We start from the raw sequence: 16,649 nt of genomic DNA on the forward strand, positions 1-16,649 counted from the left end.
AGTCTCGCAAACGTCTGAGCTCTGCTCAATGGGGCCCTCAAATGTTTTGGCTGGCGGTGTGAGTATTGCCAACTGTTATCTCAGCTGATAAGGAATATTGAATGCTTTTTGGCAGCCCTTATCGCCCCTGTTACCATATGGCGGCGCTCTCAGCGAGGAACCTAAATCGCCAAGAGATATAGACCGTCTGCAAGCCCGATTTGTTTTGCATACGTCATGATTAGCCGTAAAATGTATCGATGAGTATCCCGCGAATCGGTGATTATATAGCCATGAGCTGCACATTTGCTTATGTGCAAGTTCCAACGTAACTGACCCTGCCAATGAGTCATGTGATTTGTCATGGGTTCGAAGTATGGATAACGAAAGCTAATGCCAATATAGCGCAATCTAAAGTGCCGGGCTCTAAGGGGTTGTGCCTAGACTCACGAAGCTATAATCATTCGACTACATTTTGGGAAGTACCTTTCTTTCTGTTTATTTTTTGATACTTATTCTTATATTTGATCGATCCGAATTAACCATACAATTGTTAAACCAGTAAAAGCCCTTTATAGAATCACACACAAAATTTATAATATTATTTCGTTATCATTAATAAAATATTTGTAGATAGTTGTGCAAATGATATTAAATCGCATTAGCATGTTTGAATAGAGTTACCATTAAAACTTCGAGGAATTCAATAATAAAGAAAAATATTAGCATATTAAGAATTAACATAATAATAAGTTTGGTAAATATTATTTATATCAAAGAGTTTGTTTACTCAACTATAGACTTATTTGTAAATATTTCACCATTTACCATCAATTACTTTTCGCATTTCATCAACTGACAATCAAACTGATTACCCGATATTAAAGACCTTAAGTCATAAATAAAAATAAAAACTTTACTACGCATTTTGGTAAATGCAACAATCAGGTGTCATATAATAGACGGGTTCCCTGAACACTAAGCACGAAAACTTCTTTGTTAGTTTTATTGAACCTTTTTTGCCCCCCCGCCATGGTTTCGATTTCAATAAAGATTACAGAGTCCAAAAGTTAACATTTTTGTTGGCTATTCGTCATTCGCAGAGGCGTTTGGCTATCGGACGATATGACAGCGCTTGTCATCTGCTTCAGTAATTTGTTAAGTATTATAATCATAATTGAATGTGTTTGTTTGTTCAGCAATCGGTGGAAAGATAGTATAAACAGAAAATAAATAAACATAACTTCTGTTTAAGTGCAAGTGCCGGTTTGTCCTTTACAAATAAAAAGGGTAAGCCTTATTTTATCAATCGAATTTAAAATGTTTGTAAAGGCATTAAGTTCGTTGTTAGTTGGAAATGGTGAATTACTCATACGACATGTGGCCGATGGCTATTACTTCGTCTGCATTAACCACTGAAAAATAAATACTACTGAACAAGATAGGAGTACCGTAAATAAACATAATAAATTTGCTTTGAGCAATAATAATTACACATTTCAAGAACAATAATCCCAGATTATTGAGAAATAAACTTATAAATAAACAGTAGTCCTGGTTTTATATAGGTATATTTTTATGTACTTCAATGGCAGATTACCCAGTTGTTAGCTCCCGGAATGACATCAGTTCACCTTTATCTATTCGACTCAATTTGGTTTCGGCCCTTTCCGTGGCTTTTTTGTTGCCCGCAACGTCATCGTTGTCAGTAGATTATTTTGGCCTTAGCAAATTGTTCGGCGATAAGCGAGGGAGCAGCTTCAAGTGGCTGTAATAAATTGCAGGTGCCCCAGGGGATGCCGAATGGCACGTGCCGAACGAAACACATCCGAGGACGAGCCCTTCTGGGGTGTGACTTTCTCGGGCGGAGAAGGCTGCGGCTGCCAGTCCTGCCAGCTGGAAACATTAATCCCCCTTGGCTTTCCTCCTTTTTATCGTTGCGAGTCCTTGGCGGAATGCAACGAACCCTCTTGAAAAGCTCACGGAATGGGCGAAAGTCGCGCGTTAAAAGCGCAATTAGGATTATCCTGCGAATGTGCTTAGCGGGAGCAACACAAGGCAGCTTAGCCAGCTGGGCGAGCTCAGCTTTTGACCCAATTTCGGACGTCACTAGTCCGGCAACAAACACGAACTAAGAAGAGCCCGGGGCGGCTCTCCACTGAGCAATGTAATCAGTGTGGATTTCCTTACACTTCTAAAAACTTTTCATTTGAATTATTTTCATGTATTTGTTTAGATTTGTAAAAAGAGTTCCCAATTACTTAAGGCACAGAAAATGTTTTTTGATTATTTTTATCATATGGGAAAATCACAGTATTACGTTTCTATGTATAGAAAAATATTGTTTATTTATAGGGTTTTTTTTTTTTTGGAATTTTCGTATATCTTAAAATATTTAATTTGAATTTCCATAATTTCTTTAGCTATGAACTATTTAATTTTGAAAACGTCTATTTTTTATGACTTCAATTGTTTTTTCTACACAAAGCCAAGTAAAAAGGCCGAAGATGACAGCAAAGACTTTTCACTTTCCTCTGACGTTCTGCGGACTGCTGGCGGCGCATAAAAATTCAATTAAAGTCGGCGACGGCTGGCCAAAGGACACAGGACAGAATGCTAGTCTGCCGTCATAAATTCCACGCCGATAACGCGGCGTATGCGCAATGTCGAGCAATTTGTTCTGAGTTTCGAGTTGCAAGTTGCGAGGTGAACCCCAAGCAATCATCGTCAGTGAAGTAATTTACAATGTTTGCCGTGTTCGGAAGATAGCAGCATCGCTCTTACCGCTGCACTCGCTCGCTGACACTGATAATTCAGTTGGCAATGTACCACCCACCGCCCGCTGGCCACCCCCTTCCACCACCCAACCACCCACTTTCAAAACACATTGTTGACCTATATTTGGGCATCAATGAAACGCTAACAAAAGCGAGCGGGGAAACAACAACAATTTCAATGCTATTGAGTAAGTTGAGTAAAAGCTCCCAGTAACCGCTTCGCTGGAGAAAAGCTGGCACAGTCTCTCATATTCCTTAGCTGCAAAGCTTTGGGACTGGAAACGAAAGCTGTTATCCGCTCTCAATCTGAAAAGTTACTTTTTCGAAAAGATAACAATATACCGTGATGGCGGTTGCTTTAAATATGCGTGTAATGAAAATAATAACAAAAAATATATGAGCTACAATTTTAGTTACTTTGGATAATAAAACATATATAGAACGGAAAAAATCGATATACTTTACGCCTTTATGAAAATTTTTATTTAGAAAAATCTGTAAGTCCAATTTGAAAAACTTTAATGTACGGCTTTGTTTTTAATATGCAATTTGTTACAAAAAAAAAAAACTATATGTCCAGACATATTACGAGTCAGACTTTAAGAAATACATTTTCAATTTTTTAAGTAAGGTACAAATTCTGAAAATGATTAATTTAAATTATATTTAATACAACAATTTGAAATGCCTTTCAGACTTTTATAAAAAATCATCCCAATCAGCTGACTGGTGTTGAACCGTTATCTAGAAGATACTATCAGATACTGGCGAATGTCGAAGCTCCTGGAAGGGGGCAATCAGCTGGACGAATCCAGAGAGGCCTGGAGCGGAACAAGTGACAGTGGAACATGCGAAGTCACCGATGTGGGAAAAAGGGTGTCAATGGAATGCCACACATGGAATTTAATAGATACACTCTCTCTCGCTTTTCCACTCTCTTCGAGAAGGAAGTGAAAGCGGCAAGCGGCTGGCAGCTTTTCAATCCAGTTCAAGTCAGCCATCGGAGTGGACGTATTTCTCAGTGTACTTTTCTCCGCTTCTCTCGCGCGTCGCGATTTTAACGGTACTCTTGAATTATAAATTTAACAAAATTACATTTAATTCGAAAAAATACGTCTGATCTTCAATAAACCAAAATTTGATTGCATTTTCTGTTCACATTCGGTGGCCATTGGAAATGCCATAAATTATTTAAGGCATTTATTTTGATTCAGTTTGCTTGTGCTTTTGTTTGTCGGTTGTCCCACAAAACAGAAATTGTTTGCCCTCCAGGAGGAACGACAACAACAACAACTGTGAGCGGAGAACACGGAGAGCCGACGGACACCGAAAAATCCGAGTAGCAAACATACCGAAGACCAAAAACACCGAGCACCAAAAACACCGAAAATCAGTCGCGTGAGAGCATCGCATCTGACCGCACCGCATCGCATCTCTTCGAGATACATCCGCATCCGTAAGATACATCCGCATCTTTGAGATACATTCGCGAGTGCAAATTTCAGCGGCAATATGTCAATTAACTAAATCCGAATCTAAGACCATCAATAAATCAGTAAATCGTCTACCGGGAAATAGACACACAAAGCAAAGGACTCGAAAAATCAAGCTCAAAGCTCTTCTCACCTTTTCCTGGTTACAGGTGAGTTTTGCGGGCTAAAAGTGGGGGATGGCGTTGGCCCTTTATGACCTATTTGGAAAGTAAAGGGCTTTAAATGCAATTATTCGGCAACCACAATGGATTTTGTGTGTGTGGGATCAAAGCGAAAAGTAATTAAACATTTTTGGAAAATTAATTGGTTCTGGTTTTAGTGCTTCCAAATGACAGATAAATAGGGGGCACTTAAAACATATACAAGTTCTATCTATCTTTTAAATTATAGTAAAGTTAAAAATTTTTATGGTACATATATTGTAATTTAAATTGTTATCTAATTTCATAAGAAAATCTATTAGCTACTTTTCCGTTTAAATTTTCATTTAAGTTTTAAAAAAGAAATATAATAAAGTTTCCAAAAACTCATAATAAAGAAAAATTTTTGTTGCTTTGCACACACTATAAATATAAATTTGTTGTCCACTGAGTTTACTTGAATTCGCAGAAATTTTCAATGAATTTCTCTGACGAACAAATTCAAGAGTTTTCTGTAGTTCCCTTGTTGAGTTTCAGTTAGAAGCAAGAACTCGCAAACCTCGAGGAGTTCAACAACTTTCTTGGAACTTTGGTTCAATTCCGATTGCAATTTGTCAGCAATTCAGTGAAATGTTCCCTTTGTGCAGCTGTGGACGGCATGTGGGATTATGAATGCATATTACGCATACGCCCCATCTGCCAAAAGCGAGTGCATTAGGAGATGATGATGGCGAACGTTCAATGGAGCATCCATTGCCATTCCTTTTCCCATTTCACCACTCGGTAATTACAGCGCCAACTGCACGAATTATTCCTAATGAGACAGTTAAAACGCAGTCGGAATGCCGGAGTCCTGTTCTCGTTTTTGCATCTACCCCTTCCCAAATTTTTTTTGGTGAAGAGAACCCTTGAGAAACGCGCTCGAATTGCTTTGAATGCCGCTGCGTTTCCTTCTCAATCTCAATTGGAATGCATTGCGACCAAGGACATCTGCAGAAGCAGAGGAGCAGGAAAGTGGACTTTTTGGGCTGTTCGAAAGGAGGCCTTTTGCCTTAGCGGTACATTACTCAGTTTACGACCGGATTATAGCCGTAAACCATTCGGAAGTTTCTCGAGAGGCTGGGGATACTGAGCCAACAGACGGCCAATGTCGCTTCCCCTCACATTTTATGAGGGAAACCCAAAGGACAGGCGACTGGATTCCCCGAAAAAGACACTTTCCTTTTTTAACTCTGTCCCACTAGAGAGTAGGGAAATCCAAGAGGAACCAGTGAAAGTGGCATCGACAGGAAATTCAATTTGGTTCATACAGAAATTTAAGTAGGTGTTTGAGCAAGATTGAAATGTCACTTAATTATGGATTTACATTGTCAGCTAAAAATATAAGGGAAATACAAAGTATAAAATCAATTAAATCAATTATTTAAAATAATATTAAGCCTACAGTAAATATAAGGAAAGAAACAAATGTAGGTATATTTATTATATTATTATTAGTATATTTATAATCCTTTTTATATGAATACAAGACTATTTTTCTCACTTTATGACATCGTCCTTTGTTAACCCAAAAGAATACGATTTGTTCTGCAAGTCTTTTTCGTTTGCCATTCACCTCGTTTTATTGTGTTTGTGCAAACATTTTTATTTGATTGTGACTTTTGTTTCTTTCGGCTCCTTTTCTCATTTGCTGATTTGATTTTCATGTTAACTCTGATCGCTCAACTGGATCGATATTTCTACGAGCAGAGATAACATTTAAGTGCGCCCAAGTGTCGCCTACAATATTTCCAAAATTTATGCTAATTATGCAAACTCCTCTGCTCAAACAGCAAAAGCTGCGTATGCGTAATATTTCTGGCCATATTTTGCTTTGTTTTGACAAAGACAACAAAGGTCATGGAGTGTGGGGAAAACAGGAGCAGAGATTTCTTGGCGTTGCTTCTAAAAATAGACAACTGAGCTCATGGATTCTGTGGGGGGGAAAAGTACTACGATTTTGTCAGAATTCTGTGAAGTTGTTAGGGGAAAATCTTGATTCCCAAGCGCTTGATTTGACAGCGCACTCATTACTCAAGCCGAACAATAAACCATCCTAAACATCTCTCCGTTCATTTAACCCCCTCTGAATTCCCCAACAAACGTTTTCGTATCGACAACATCTTATATATCTTCGCTGATTTATGCGTCGTATTCAACAAAGAATGTTTATTTTGAGCCCTTTTTTGGAGGGCGAAAGAATTAGTTCATCCTGTCATGTAGGCCACGCCCCATCGCTCACCCCGCCCCCTTTTTCGGCCCGGGTTTGTTTTGTGTGTTGCTTTCAATTTGTTTGTTTATTTCACTTTTCCAAAAAGGTCAAAGTTGGCCACATTTCGCCTTGCATTCGGTTCGGCTTTCACCCATGTGTGTGTTTGTATCGGTGAGGGGGCGTTGTGGGTGGGCGTGGCTCTCGAAATTTTGTTTATGTGCTTTTCTGACATTCATTAAAAGTCCAGCCAGCGCCTGAAACTTTGGAGAGATTATCGAGTAGAGCAGTCATAATATTTATGGGCCGCTGGAAAGGTCAGGGATTGAACTTTGAGCCTACCCCAAAAAAGTGGCCCCATTGTTGTCCCAATTTAACAAATGACAATAACACATGATCCGCGATAAGAAAATTGAAATCAAAGACAGCGCCGCAAAAGGAAAGCCTCGGAAAATATTTCCGAAGGCGGGGTTGACATTTTACAAATGCCAGCAATAAAATTAACTTAAATAACGTTTATTCTGCGCATCGAATTTCACTAAAACGGGGGTTGTTAAATCCGCAGATGGAGGCGGCAGAAAGTCAAGGCAGCCTTGTGATGGTAAATGACTTTGACAGGCAGCAAAAAAGTCGTGGGAGTAAAGAAAACTTGGTTGGGGAAAGCATTTGTTAAATACTCTTTGAAAAAGCGCTGAAAAGTCGCCTTAATAAGCTTACAAATAATTGTATTTTTATAAGACTGAAGATGTCAAAACTGTGTTCCCAAACGGATAATTCTTTTATCCTTTTAAAATTGACGATGCAAATTTTAAATCATAACAATTTATTAAACTACAGAAAGTCTGTAGAATTTATTTTCGATTGAAGAGATTTGTATTATCCCACGAGCTTTTATATATTTTATACTATCTCCTGAGTTGGAATAAAATTAATAAAAGGTCAGCTATATATTTGATGGAGTTGTTTTTATATACGCACTTAAGGGTATTCTAGCAAATGCATCGTTGGGAATGGAACCCATCAAGACAGCTCTTATCGATATGACAGCGCTCCCCAGGAACCCCCTCCTGTGTGAGTTATTATGACCTCCAGGCAGTGGCCCACCCTCTTTTTTCGCCTTGCCCATCATAAATCGTGGAATATGCAAATTTCTCTTGTGTCAACTTATTGACAGCACACGGCAATATAATTCTAATTTATGGGAACCGCAAATCAATTTCAATATGCAACCTCAGCAGAAAGGAGAAAAAGGAAGGAAGCTACTCATTTCCATCTGCCTTGTCGCAGGAACTAATTATAAAGTTTTCCAACGAGTTTTGTTTAAGTTGCAGCGGTTTAATCTATCTGCAAAGTGGGGCTTAAAAGTAGGCAACGCATTTGGCTTACTCCCCTTATTTAAAGCTCGATAAGTAGGCCACTTTGTTCGGTTATCCTTATGATAATAATTTATATCTGATGCATCCACATTCAGCTGCTTTGCCTAAATATTCTTCACCTTATTCCACCCAAATGAGCAATTACGAATTCAATTAACAATCAATTTGCATATCAAACGAGCTGACCCACGCAGCAAAGTAAACAATTAAATGTACACATAGTTGTGTGCACAAATATGTTTATTTGTTTAATTGTATGGCCTGACCGCATACCATCAAATATACACAAACACACACACATACATTAGTGGAGTAATCCTTTTTGCAGGGAGCGGTGTGTGTTGATCGACTCGACATGCGAACAACTTCCGCTTCCGCTGCTCGAAACAGAAACACAAATCATATTTCCGCTCTGCATTGGCAGCCCCTAAACACAAAAAAAGGCGAGCACAGGTAAATGGCGCAAATTTGCTGCCAATTGCGACTAATTGCTAGCCGCACATAAATCCGAACAAACACATATGTGTTGCTTGGTGTAATTTGAAAATGGTGTAATTTGAAAACATGGCGCTCGCATTTGAAATGCGCACTTCCGGTTCGCATGCTTTTTTCCCTCTCTGCTAGTGGACAGTTTCATTTATTCATTAGCCCCACAATCGGCCGACTGACCAGGCCAACTTTCCCGGGGTGAGAGTCCTCTTTGTCCTACTTTACCCCATGTAGCAAAAAATATGGAGGGGACTGGTTGCGAAAAGGCAAAAAAAAAAAACTCAGCATGAAGCTTTCAACAGTCGCCGCTGCAGGTGGCAACTTTTCAGGCTGAAAACGGTGGGGATTGCAAAACTGAAACACGTCGGAAAAATGTAAGCCTTTTCCAAAAATAAAAATATATTTTGTTTTATCACTGACTCAAAGAAAAAAAATACGTGTTAAATAATACGTTAAGCTGTGTAGCTTTAAGCTGTTTAAGTGACATACATTTTTCGTTTGCTTTTGTAAAGTAAAGTTGTTGTTTGTTTTATTGCTGCTTTAATATATTAAAATCAGAAAGTAGAACGATAAAATTCGACATGTAATTTCCTGATAATAATTTCGTATGTGTAATCTTTTAATGACCAAGTTTCTTGTCCGGTTTTTGTCTCAGTGTAGCGGTTGTGGCACCGGCTGAGTTTAGCAGGTGCGCCACACTTTGACGACATTATTACGATGTGCGGCTGCTGTCCCCGTCGCAGTTTTTGCTTCTTGTTTTGTTCCTGGCCGTGTTGTCCTGTCATTGGCTTAACAGCTAATGGACTCAAATGGCCATTGTGGTTTCCTTTTCGGATAGCCTTTATCCCCCTCTTTCTTGGCCTCCTTCGCTCGACCAGCGATTGTCATTTGTTTTCGGCTTAACCAGGATTCGCAGGCCGGCAATCACAATTAAATCGGTCAACGGTTCGGGGCCAGTTCTCAGTGGATACATCATCCTTTCGGGCGGGATTGGGCCCACTTTTCATTGGAATCATAAAGAAGGGGCAAAGCGCCAGACAAAAGAGGCAGCAACTCTGACACATAGCGGATGCCTAAGGGGCATTTCACTTGTGAGCTGCATTCTCAGGTACGATAGGATATGGACCGCAAACCGCAGTTTAGCATGCACCAGTACTAGTTTTGCCCCACCTCTCCCTTAAAGTATTCAGGTCACACCCAAATACACAGGAAAAAAGATTAACCCACTCATAGGTTGTCAACATTTGTATAACTTATACCAAATAATTAGCTTGATGTGCTTAATTGGAAAAAGGTTTAACAAAAGTATACATTACAGGCTAAAAATATTACATCCTCTTAAATAGGATGCGTTTTATATCCCAGGAAATCCAACTTCCCATTCAGTATTTTTAAGTGCCCTGGCCAATTGTTATTTATTTTTATCCCAGTGTAAGAGGGGTTAGCTATCTCAATAAGCAAATGTCAAATTGTGGTCGCATGTTATGACCAAAACCCGACCAGTGGGGATATGCAAATGAATTTGTGTGCGAATACGAGTTTATTGTAATTTCTGGCATAATTACTTATCCAACAGAGATAATGGAAACTGGGACACAACTTGGGCAGGTCTCAAGTCGGCTAGAGAATAAATCCATTTGCATAATCCTCAAGTTAGCCAACTGAAGGAGGGCCGGAATGAGCCATGAACTGCACTGGATTAGCATGTGCTTCTGGCTCTCCTGAACGCTCAGAGTGCTCTCAATTCTATATCCTAAAGGCCAGTACCTACATTGTTTTAATTGAGCCATTCAGGAAGATCCGAACGACGACATTTTGTATGCATGAGCTCAACTGCTTAATCGATTGTGAATGAGAAGTTTACTCAGACGGCAAACAGAAACTATACCAATAGCAGATGCTTGAAAGGAATTCGGCAGGAGATTTCCAATGGGATTGAGTCACTCGACGGTGATTTACTCCCTTAGGATTTCGCACAGTTGACTAAACATCTTAAGCTCGCATTGAAAATAATCGACTCGCCTTTATTGACTCATTGCGAAATCTCAAACCCCACTTAGCTGTTGTTATTGAAAAGTGATAGCCAAGAAAAAAAAAAGGAAAAGCACAACCAAAAAAAAGATAAAGTACCAGGGGTCCGGATTATTTCTGCGGACAAGCGAGGCGCCCAAAATGAGTGACAGGCTCCTAGCTAAAAGTAAAATAAGAGTGATGGGGGAAATGTTGAACAATTGAGGATAATTTAATTATGCAAAAGCAGCGTGGACAGCGGTCGGATGTCCACCGTAAACGGTCCTTTGCGCATCGTTTGCCAATAGAAAGGACACAGCCAGGACCAATCATTAATCATTTATGCACAGACGTGAATCTACGTGTGCGGCTGGTTGGACTCCTTATTAATTGGATACGTTTCAGGCACGCAAATCACCTGCACAGGAAAAAATAATCCAAAGCTGTCTATTAATCTCTGAGGTTTTACTTATTAAATGAAGATATTTTCTTATAAAAATCAATTATTTAACTTCTACTATAGCAGAGAATCAAATAACAAATCTTTGATATGAACACATATATGCAAATGCAATTAAATGCAAGCAAAATTATGAAAAGAACTTTCTTTTTAATGGTGTACATTAATAAAACACATGGCAATCTAAATCGAAAGAGAAGGAAACACGTTCCATTGTGAAAGGATTCACGCACAGAGCTTCGAGCGTTTATCCCGCCGCAAATTGTATGCATAATACATAAATAGGGTTTAATCATACGCCAATCAAAGCAATTGACAGCAAGTGCACACATCAGTAATTAATGTCGGCAAACAGCGCCGAGTAGTTAACAGTTTGGGTTATTAAAGCCTGTTGATTGTGGATTGTCTGTAAAGTTTTAATAGCCATTTACACTGGTGTTATGTGGTTCCTTTTTCGAGTATTTCATTAAGTCATTCTGCAAAAGAATCAGGTCCAAGCAATTTAATTTTAAGTATGGTGAAATATATATTGCCAAAAAAGAATTTATCTCCCTATTTTATATTGTAAGTTAGGTAATCATAGAAAAGGTTTAAGTTCATCTTTAAAGTTGGCCATTCAACTAAGAAGTCTAAATTATTGTAGTTCGTTTTCCTATTGCGTAACATAATTCCTTTTTAATACATAAGCATAATATTTAAACACATACTTTTCTAATAATTAATAATGTAATGTAAAATTTAAAGATTCCATCATTTCGAAGAACACTAGTTGAATTGCTTTTTTCTGTGTTAAAATAACCCCTTCCTTTGTCAGTTTTTAAGTCTGACTGTTGATCTGAACGAGCTCAGACGTTGATTCGAGCCCATTGGCAACTCATCAGTTATCCGGCCGGCAGCCAACCAGCTAACAATTATCCCTTCGCCAGTTATAATTCCTCGCTGGGATCCAGAGCAATTTGTTCGACTGATTGCCGCGGAAACAAAAGACAACTGACAACTGTCAACATCTCTTGGCCGACATTGTTGGACGAATGTCGCTGCGGTTTTCGACCATTATGGGGATTAATTGAGGCATTGTCGGCTGCTGTTCGCTGCTTGGTTGGATTCCTTTGCCATCTGGAACTTGGGGCATATGTCAATGACGTCAGCACTTTGTGCGATGATTTTCCGTGGACTGCGAGAGAAGAAGGAAATGTGCCGACTGGCAGCCGGAATCGGTTAATTAATCTCTTTACCGGTAGGCGGTGAAAGCGAAACCGTTTCGGCGTTTTGGTGGAACTTCCGTTTTTCTTCGCGAAAATGTGTGTCAGGGCTGGAAATTCCGAGTGCTTGGTTTGGGGGAGGAGGAAGATGTCCTTGGACAACATTCGCATGCAAAACATTTTCGGAAAATGCGAGGCGACAGCAAAGCAAACAGCACCACAACATCGCTGATATCCTTCTTGGCACTATGAACTTATTTCTTGCTTTTTATGGCGTCGGCTTCACAAGGATCTTTTCAATTTTGACAGAAAATAACAGAAGGCGAAAGAGAACAAAACTTTTTTGGAGGGTGGCTGGGATTTCTGTTTGTTCCGTGATAAAATAATAAAAACGTGTGAGCAACTCAAAGAGATTTCTGCTGAATTCAATTTTACTTGGCGCACAAAAAATAAAGGACGAAGACGACAGCGTGAAAAAAACAAACAGAACGTCAACAAGGACGTGGCAGCCAACAGGCAACTGCCAGGACTCAGAGCCACATATATTTTTTTGGCTGAAAAGAAGGAGCGTTGGAGGGAAAGAGTCTGCAGGGATAACATTTTAATAAAAATAAATTCGATCAACACTTTTGTTTGCTCAGTTTCGATTCCATGAGCAATGCCTGCGGCTTCCGATTTTCGCATACGAATAATATTTATTTAAGGCAGCCGTGCGATAAAATCGAAAATGGAAATAAATCTTCTCAATAAATTTTGGCAATTTGTTCCAATTAAACGAAGGGGGTGTTTGATTTAAGAATGTGATTTACAAGGGGCAATATTTTGTTAGAATATAATCGAAAAATCACATAAATTGGATAAATAAATCAGAGTTGCTGATTTTAATTATTTGAAGAGGTTGGCAGAGATTCGTTTTTATTGCTTAAATTCCAGTGAAAATATCCTGGACAAAATCGTAATAAATTTAATTTTAAAATATTGATTGTTACTTCTGAAGCTGACCTTTCGCAAAAGCGTTTCTTTTGATAGCAATCGCGATTTATGGTTAGTCCCCTTAGCTTAACCGTTACCTTGCAAGGTCCAACCACTATTACTATTATGGCTTTGTGCGAATGTCGCCGGGTCGACTTCCTCGCTTCCTTGGCAATTACAAATGTCACCTTCCACATAAACACATTGTTGTGCAATCAAACAGACCGTAAATAACAGAAACCATCCGAATTTACGAGGCAGCCAGTCGGGGTTTGTTGGCTGCGGAGGGTGTTTCTGCACTTCCGTTGCATGTCCGTCTTCGTTCGTTTTTATTACATCCGGTTGGAGAAGGGAAATCGAGGGAGGGAAAACGATGGAGGAGGAGGAGGGGAAAGGAGAAAGGTGAAAGTGGGAAAGGTCGAACATGACCATGATGTCCGGCGAGTCGGCATCCACAGATGTTGGTCTCTTTGTCATTACCACGTCGATGGAACATTAAAAACGCATTTCAGCTGGGCGATGGCCATTCTACCGATCTGCCTAAAGAAAACCCAAAGTCGAAGCTTGTCGTTGGGGAAAAGCTTTTTCCACTTTCCCTTTTATTTTCCACCCACTTTTTCCGGCTCTCCGCCTTGCAATCAATTTTATTGATTTGAATTCGCATTTGATTGCAGTGCAATTCGCTTGAATTTCACTTTCTTTAATTGAGTTTTCGTTCAATTTAATTTACCAACGCATAAGTACACTTCCGCTTGCACAAATACAAAACTCAAACAGCAGCAAACGCAAATAAATATAAAGATAATTTCGCACGTACTTTTCGGTGCGAATAGCCGGCGTCCATTTTCTACCCCGATTTCTACGGAACTGACCAGCGATATGGCGGCCCAAAGCGAGATTTGTTTATTCGCTTTCACACATTATCTAGTTTTCCGTGCCTCTGTTTTCCTTTCCTGCCACTTGGCCGCTTTTCTTGGCCATTACCATTGCCATTGCCGTTCGGTTGATCTGCGGAAATGGGAAAATGCGAGAGATGAGCCAAAAGAAATGGCTAATGCCGGAAAACTAAATGTGAGGGAAAGAACACTTCGCACCACATCTGAGCTGCATTTAAAGGTTCAATAAAATCCCACAAAAAGTTTTCTTTACTCAACAAATTGATTTGTTAAATTGACTGCACACACCTCTTAATGTTCTATAAAAGCGATGTAACTTGAATTGTTTGCTTTTCTCATAAAATCCTCTACAAAAATGTACCAAGAAATCCGTCAATTTTATTCCGTTAATATTTCGCAATTATGCACAAATTCTCATAGACTAAAAGTGAAACTTTTCAAAATATTATATTCATCAAGAAAATGTACTTAAATTATTCACATTTATATTTAAAATAATTGGAAATTGTGATTTTTCAGCCAGTCAAACCGACTTGCAAGTTAAATGCTATTAATATATATTCCATTTCAAACCAAATGGCTCAGGAAGCACTACCCTTAAAAAAAAGTTACACTAATTCGCTCCCTTTAGTATAAGTGCCTTTTATTACCCCTTCCGTCTCATTTAATTTTGCTTCAATTAAGTTTCCTAGTGCCGTTCCATTGACACTCAGCCAAACAAAATGGAAGTAGCACGTAATGGCTTAATTGATATTATTAACAAACAGCTCTCGCTGTTCGCCAATGACCTTCTAATTAATGTTTTCGCAAGCGATAATCATAATAGCCTGGAGTGCCACGCCCCACGCTTGCCGCCCATTTGCACGCATCAAATTGAGCGACAACAAATTCTAGGCGAAAGTTTCACCGTGCCGCCAAATTATGAGTTTACACGCAACAACGAGGAACTGTGTGCGTGGGGCCTTGAAAGTTTCACTTGGCACCACATTTTCCCTTTACTTACATCCACGCCTCGAGAAATGGGTGCGGTTTTCCATGCACGAAGAACAAAATTGCAATAAGTTCCATCACATTTGCCATACTCAGAAAGCATTTATTATAATAAATTATAATAAACAAAAAGTGAGATTGGCAATAAAAGTATATATAAAAAGGTTATTAGTAATGGCAGTAATATTTTTGAATAGTTTGGAGCAACTACATATAATTTTTTATGTGAAAAGTCCCCAGAAAGAAAAACAAAAAATTCAAAAAAAAAGTTTTGAAAGTAAAAAAGGAGGAACTCTAACATAAATTGTAATACGAAACATGGTTTTCCCAGTGTATTTATCTCCACCGAAAGGGCAGGACTCCTAGGAAAAGCTTGATTTGACTGGCGTCGAGACAAATCACGTTGACTGGCTCAACATGACAGCTGCCCCAGGACCTCGGAAACCCCTGCTCCACCTCCTCTGGTCCTCGATCCTTGTCTGCTGCCAAGGCGAAGCGATGATAAATGAACCCGCTGAAAGTGACACTGATTTTTGGTCAGCTGCAGTTGATTTTCAGTCGAAGCGAGCACACGTTGCGTATGAGTAATGTCCTTGTTGTCGACAAATACCCAAGCACTCTCCACTTTGCTAACCCGCATTTGATTTTCACACCGCGTGTGGGCTGTCGCATTATTGACAATTTTATTAGGCCATTTTTGTTTGCCTGTTTATAATGCCGCCCGCACAAAGTAAACTCGTTAATTTCATAACATATGCCAACACATTTGGATTTCAGAGGGAAAAGGAGAAGGGAGGAGCGTTTCTGAGTTCGTCGATGGGTTTGTTGATGGGACGTTGACAGCATTCATGTGTGGCATAAAAACGACATCAGAGTCTGGGGAATAAAAACCGGCTGTTGGCCTGCAGTCCTTGATCGCTTGTCATTAACTCTGATTGCCTCATTTTGGTCTGTTGAATATGTAATTGCTAATTTGCTATTGGAAGTACGACATATTTTGCATTTCCGCGTTGTCGAAATGTGCTTTAAAATTATTTTGAAAAGGAATATTTTGTTTAGGGCTTATGAAGGCTATTTTGAAATCCCATTTTCACTACCTTCTGTATTTTCATTCCTTTACTTTTCATTGAACTATAAATGTACTTCTCCATAGCTTATGTAGGCTTTTCTTTTTATCAATTTCGAACAGAAACGGCCATTTTAAATGGCGAACATTTGTACGCATCACACTTGAAATCAATGCTTTCCTTTTCTTCTTTCCCGTCTGCACTACATTTCTTTTTCTATTTCTGCATAATTTTGCCGTTTTCGGCTTTTGGAGAGTGAAAAATCCATTTATGCAATGCACGCAAGTGCCACTATGCAAATTCCAGGCCACCAGAGCCCTGCAAGGTCAAAAAAATCATTGATTACACTTGAAGAGTCAGTTGGTGAAATTTGCATATTTTTTGTACAGGAAATATAGAGAATCGGTAAATCAGGTCAAATGGAAAGGGAGCAGCCGATATTGAAAGAAGGGGCGTGCCTGGGCTGGGATCTATATCTTAAGTTCAATATTGAATTGGAATCGTGGATTTATTTGGCCTTAGTTGTCATCTGAAACTATAAGATTTATTG

Source organism: Drosophila ficusphila, unplaced genomic scaffold (genome assembly GCF_018152265.1).
Source record: "Drosophila ficusphila isolate 14025-0441.05 unplaced genomic scaffold, ASM1815226v1 contig_855, whole genome shotgun sequence".
NCBI lineage: Eukaryota > Metazoa > Arthropoda > Insecta > Diptera > Drosophilidae > Drosophila > Drosophila ficusphila.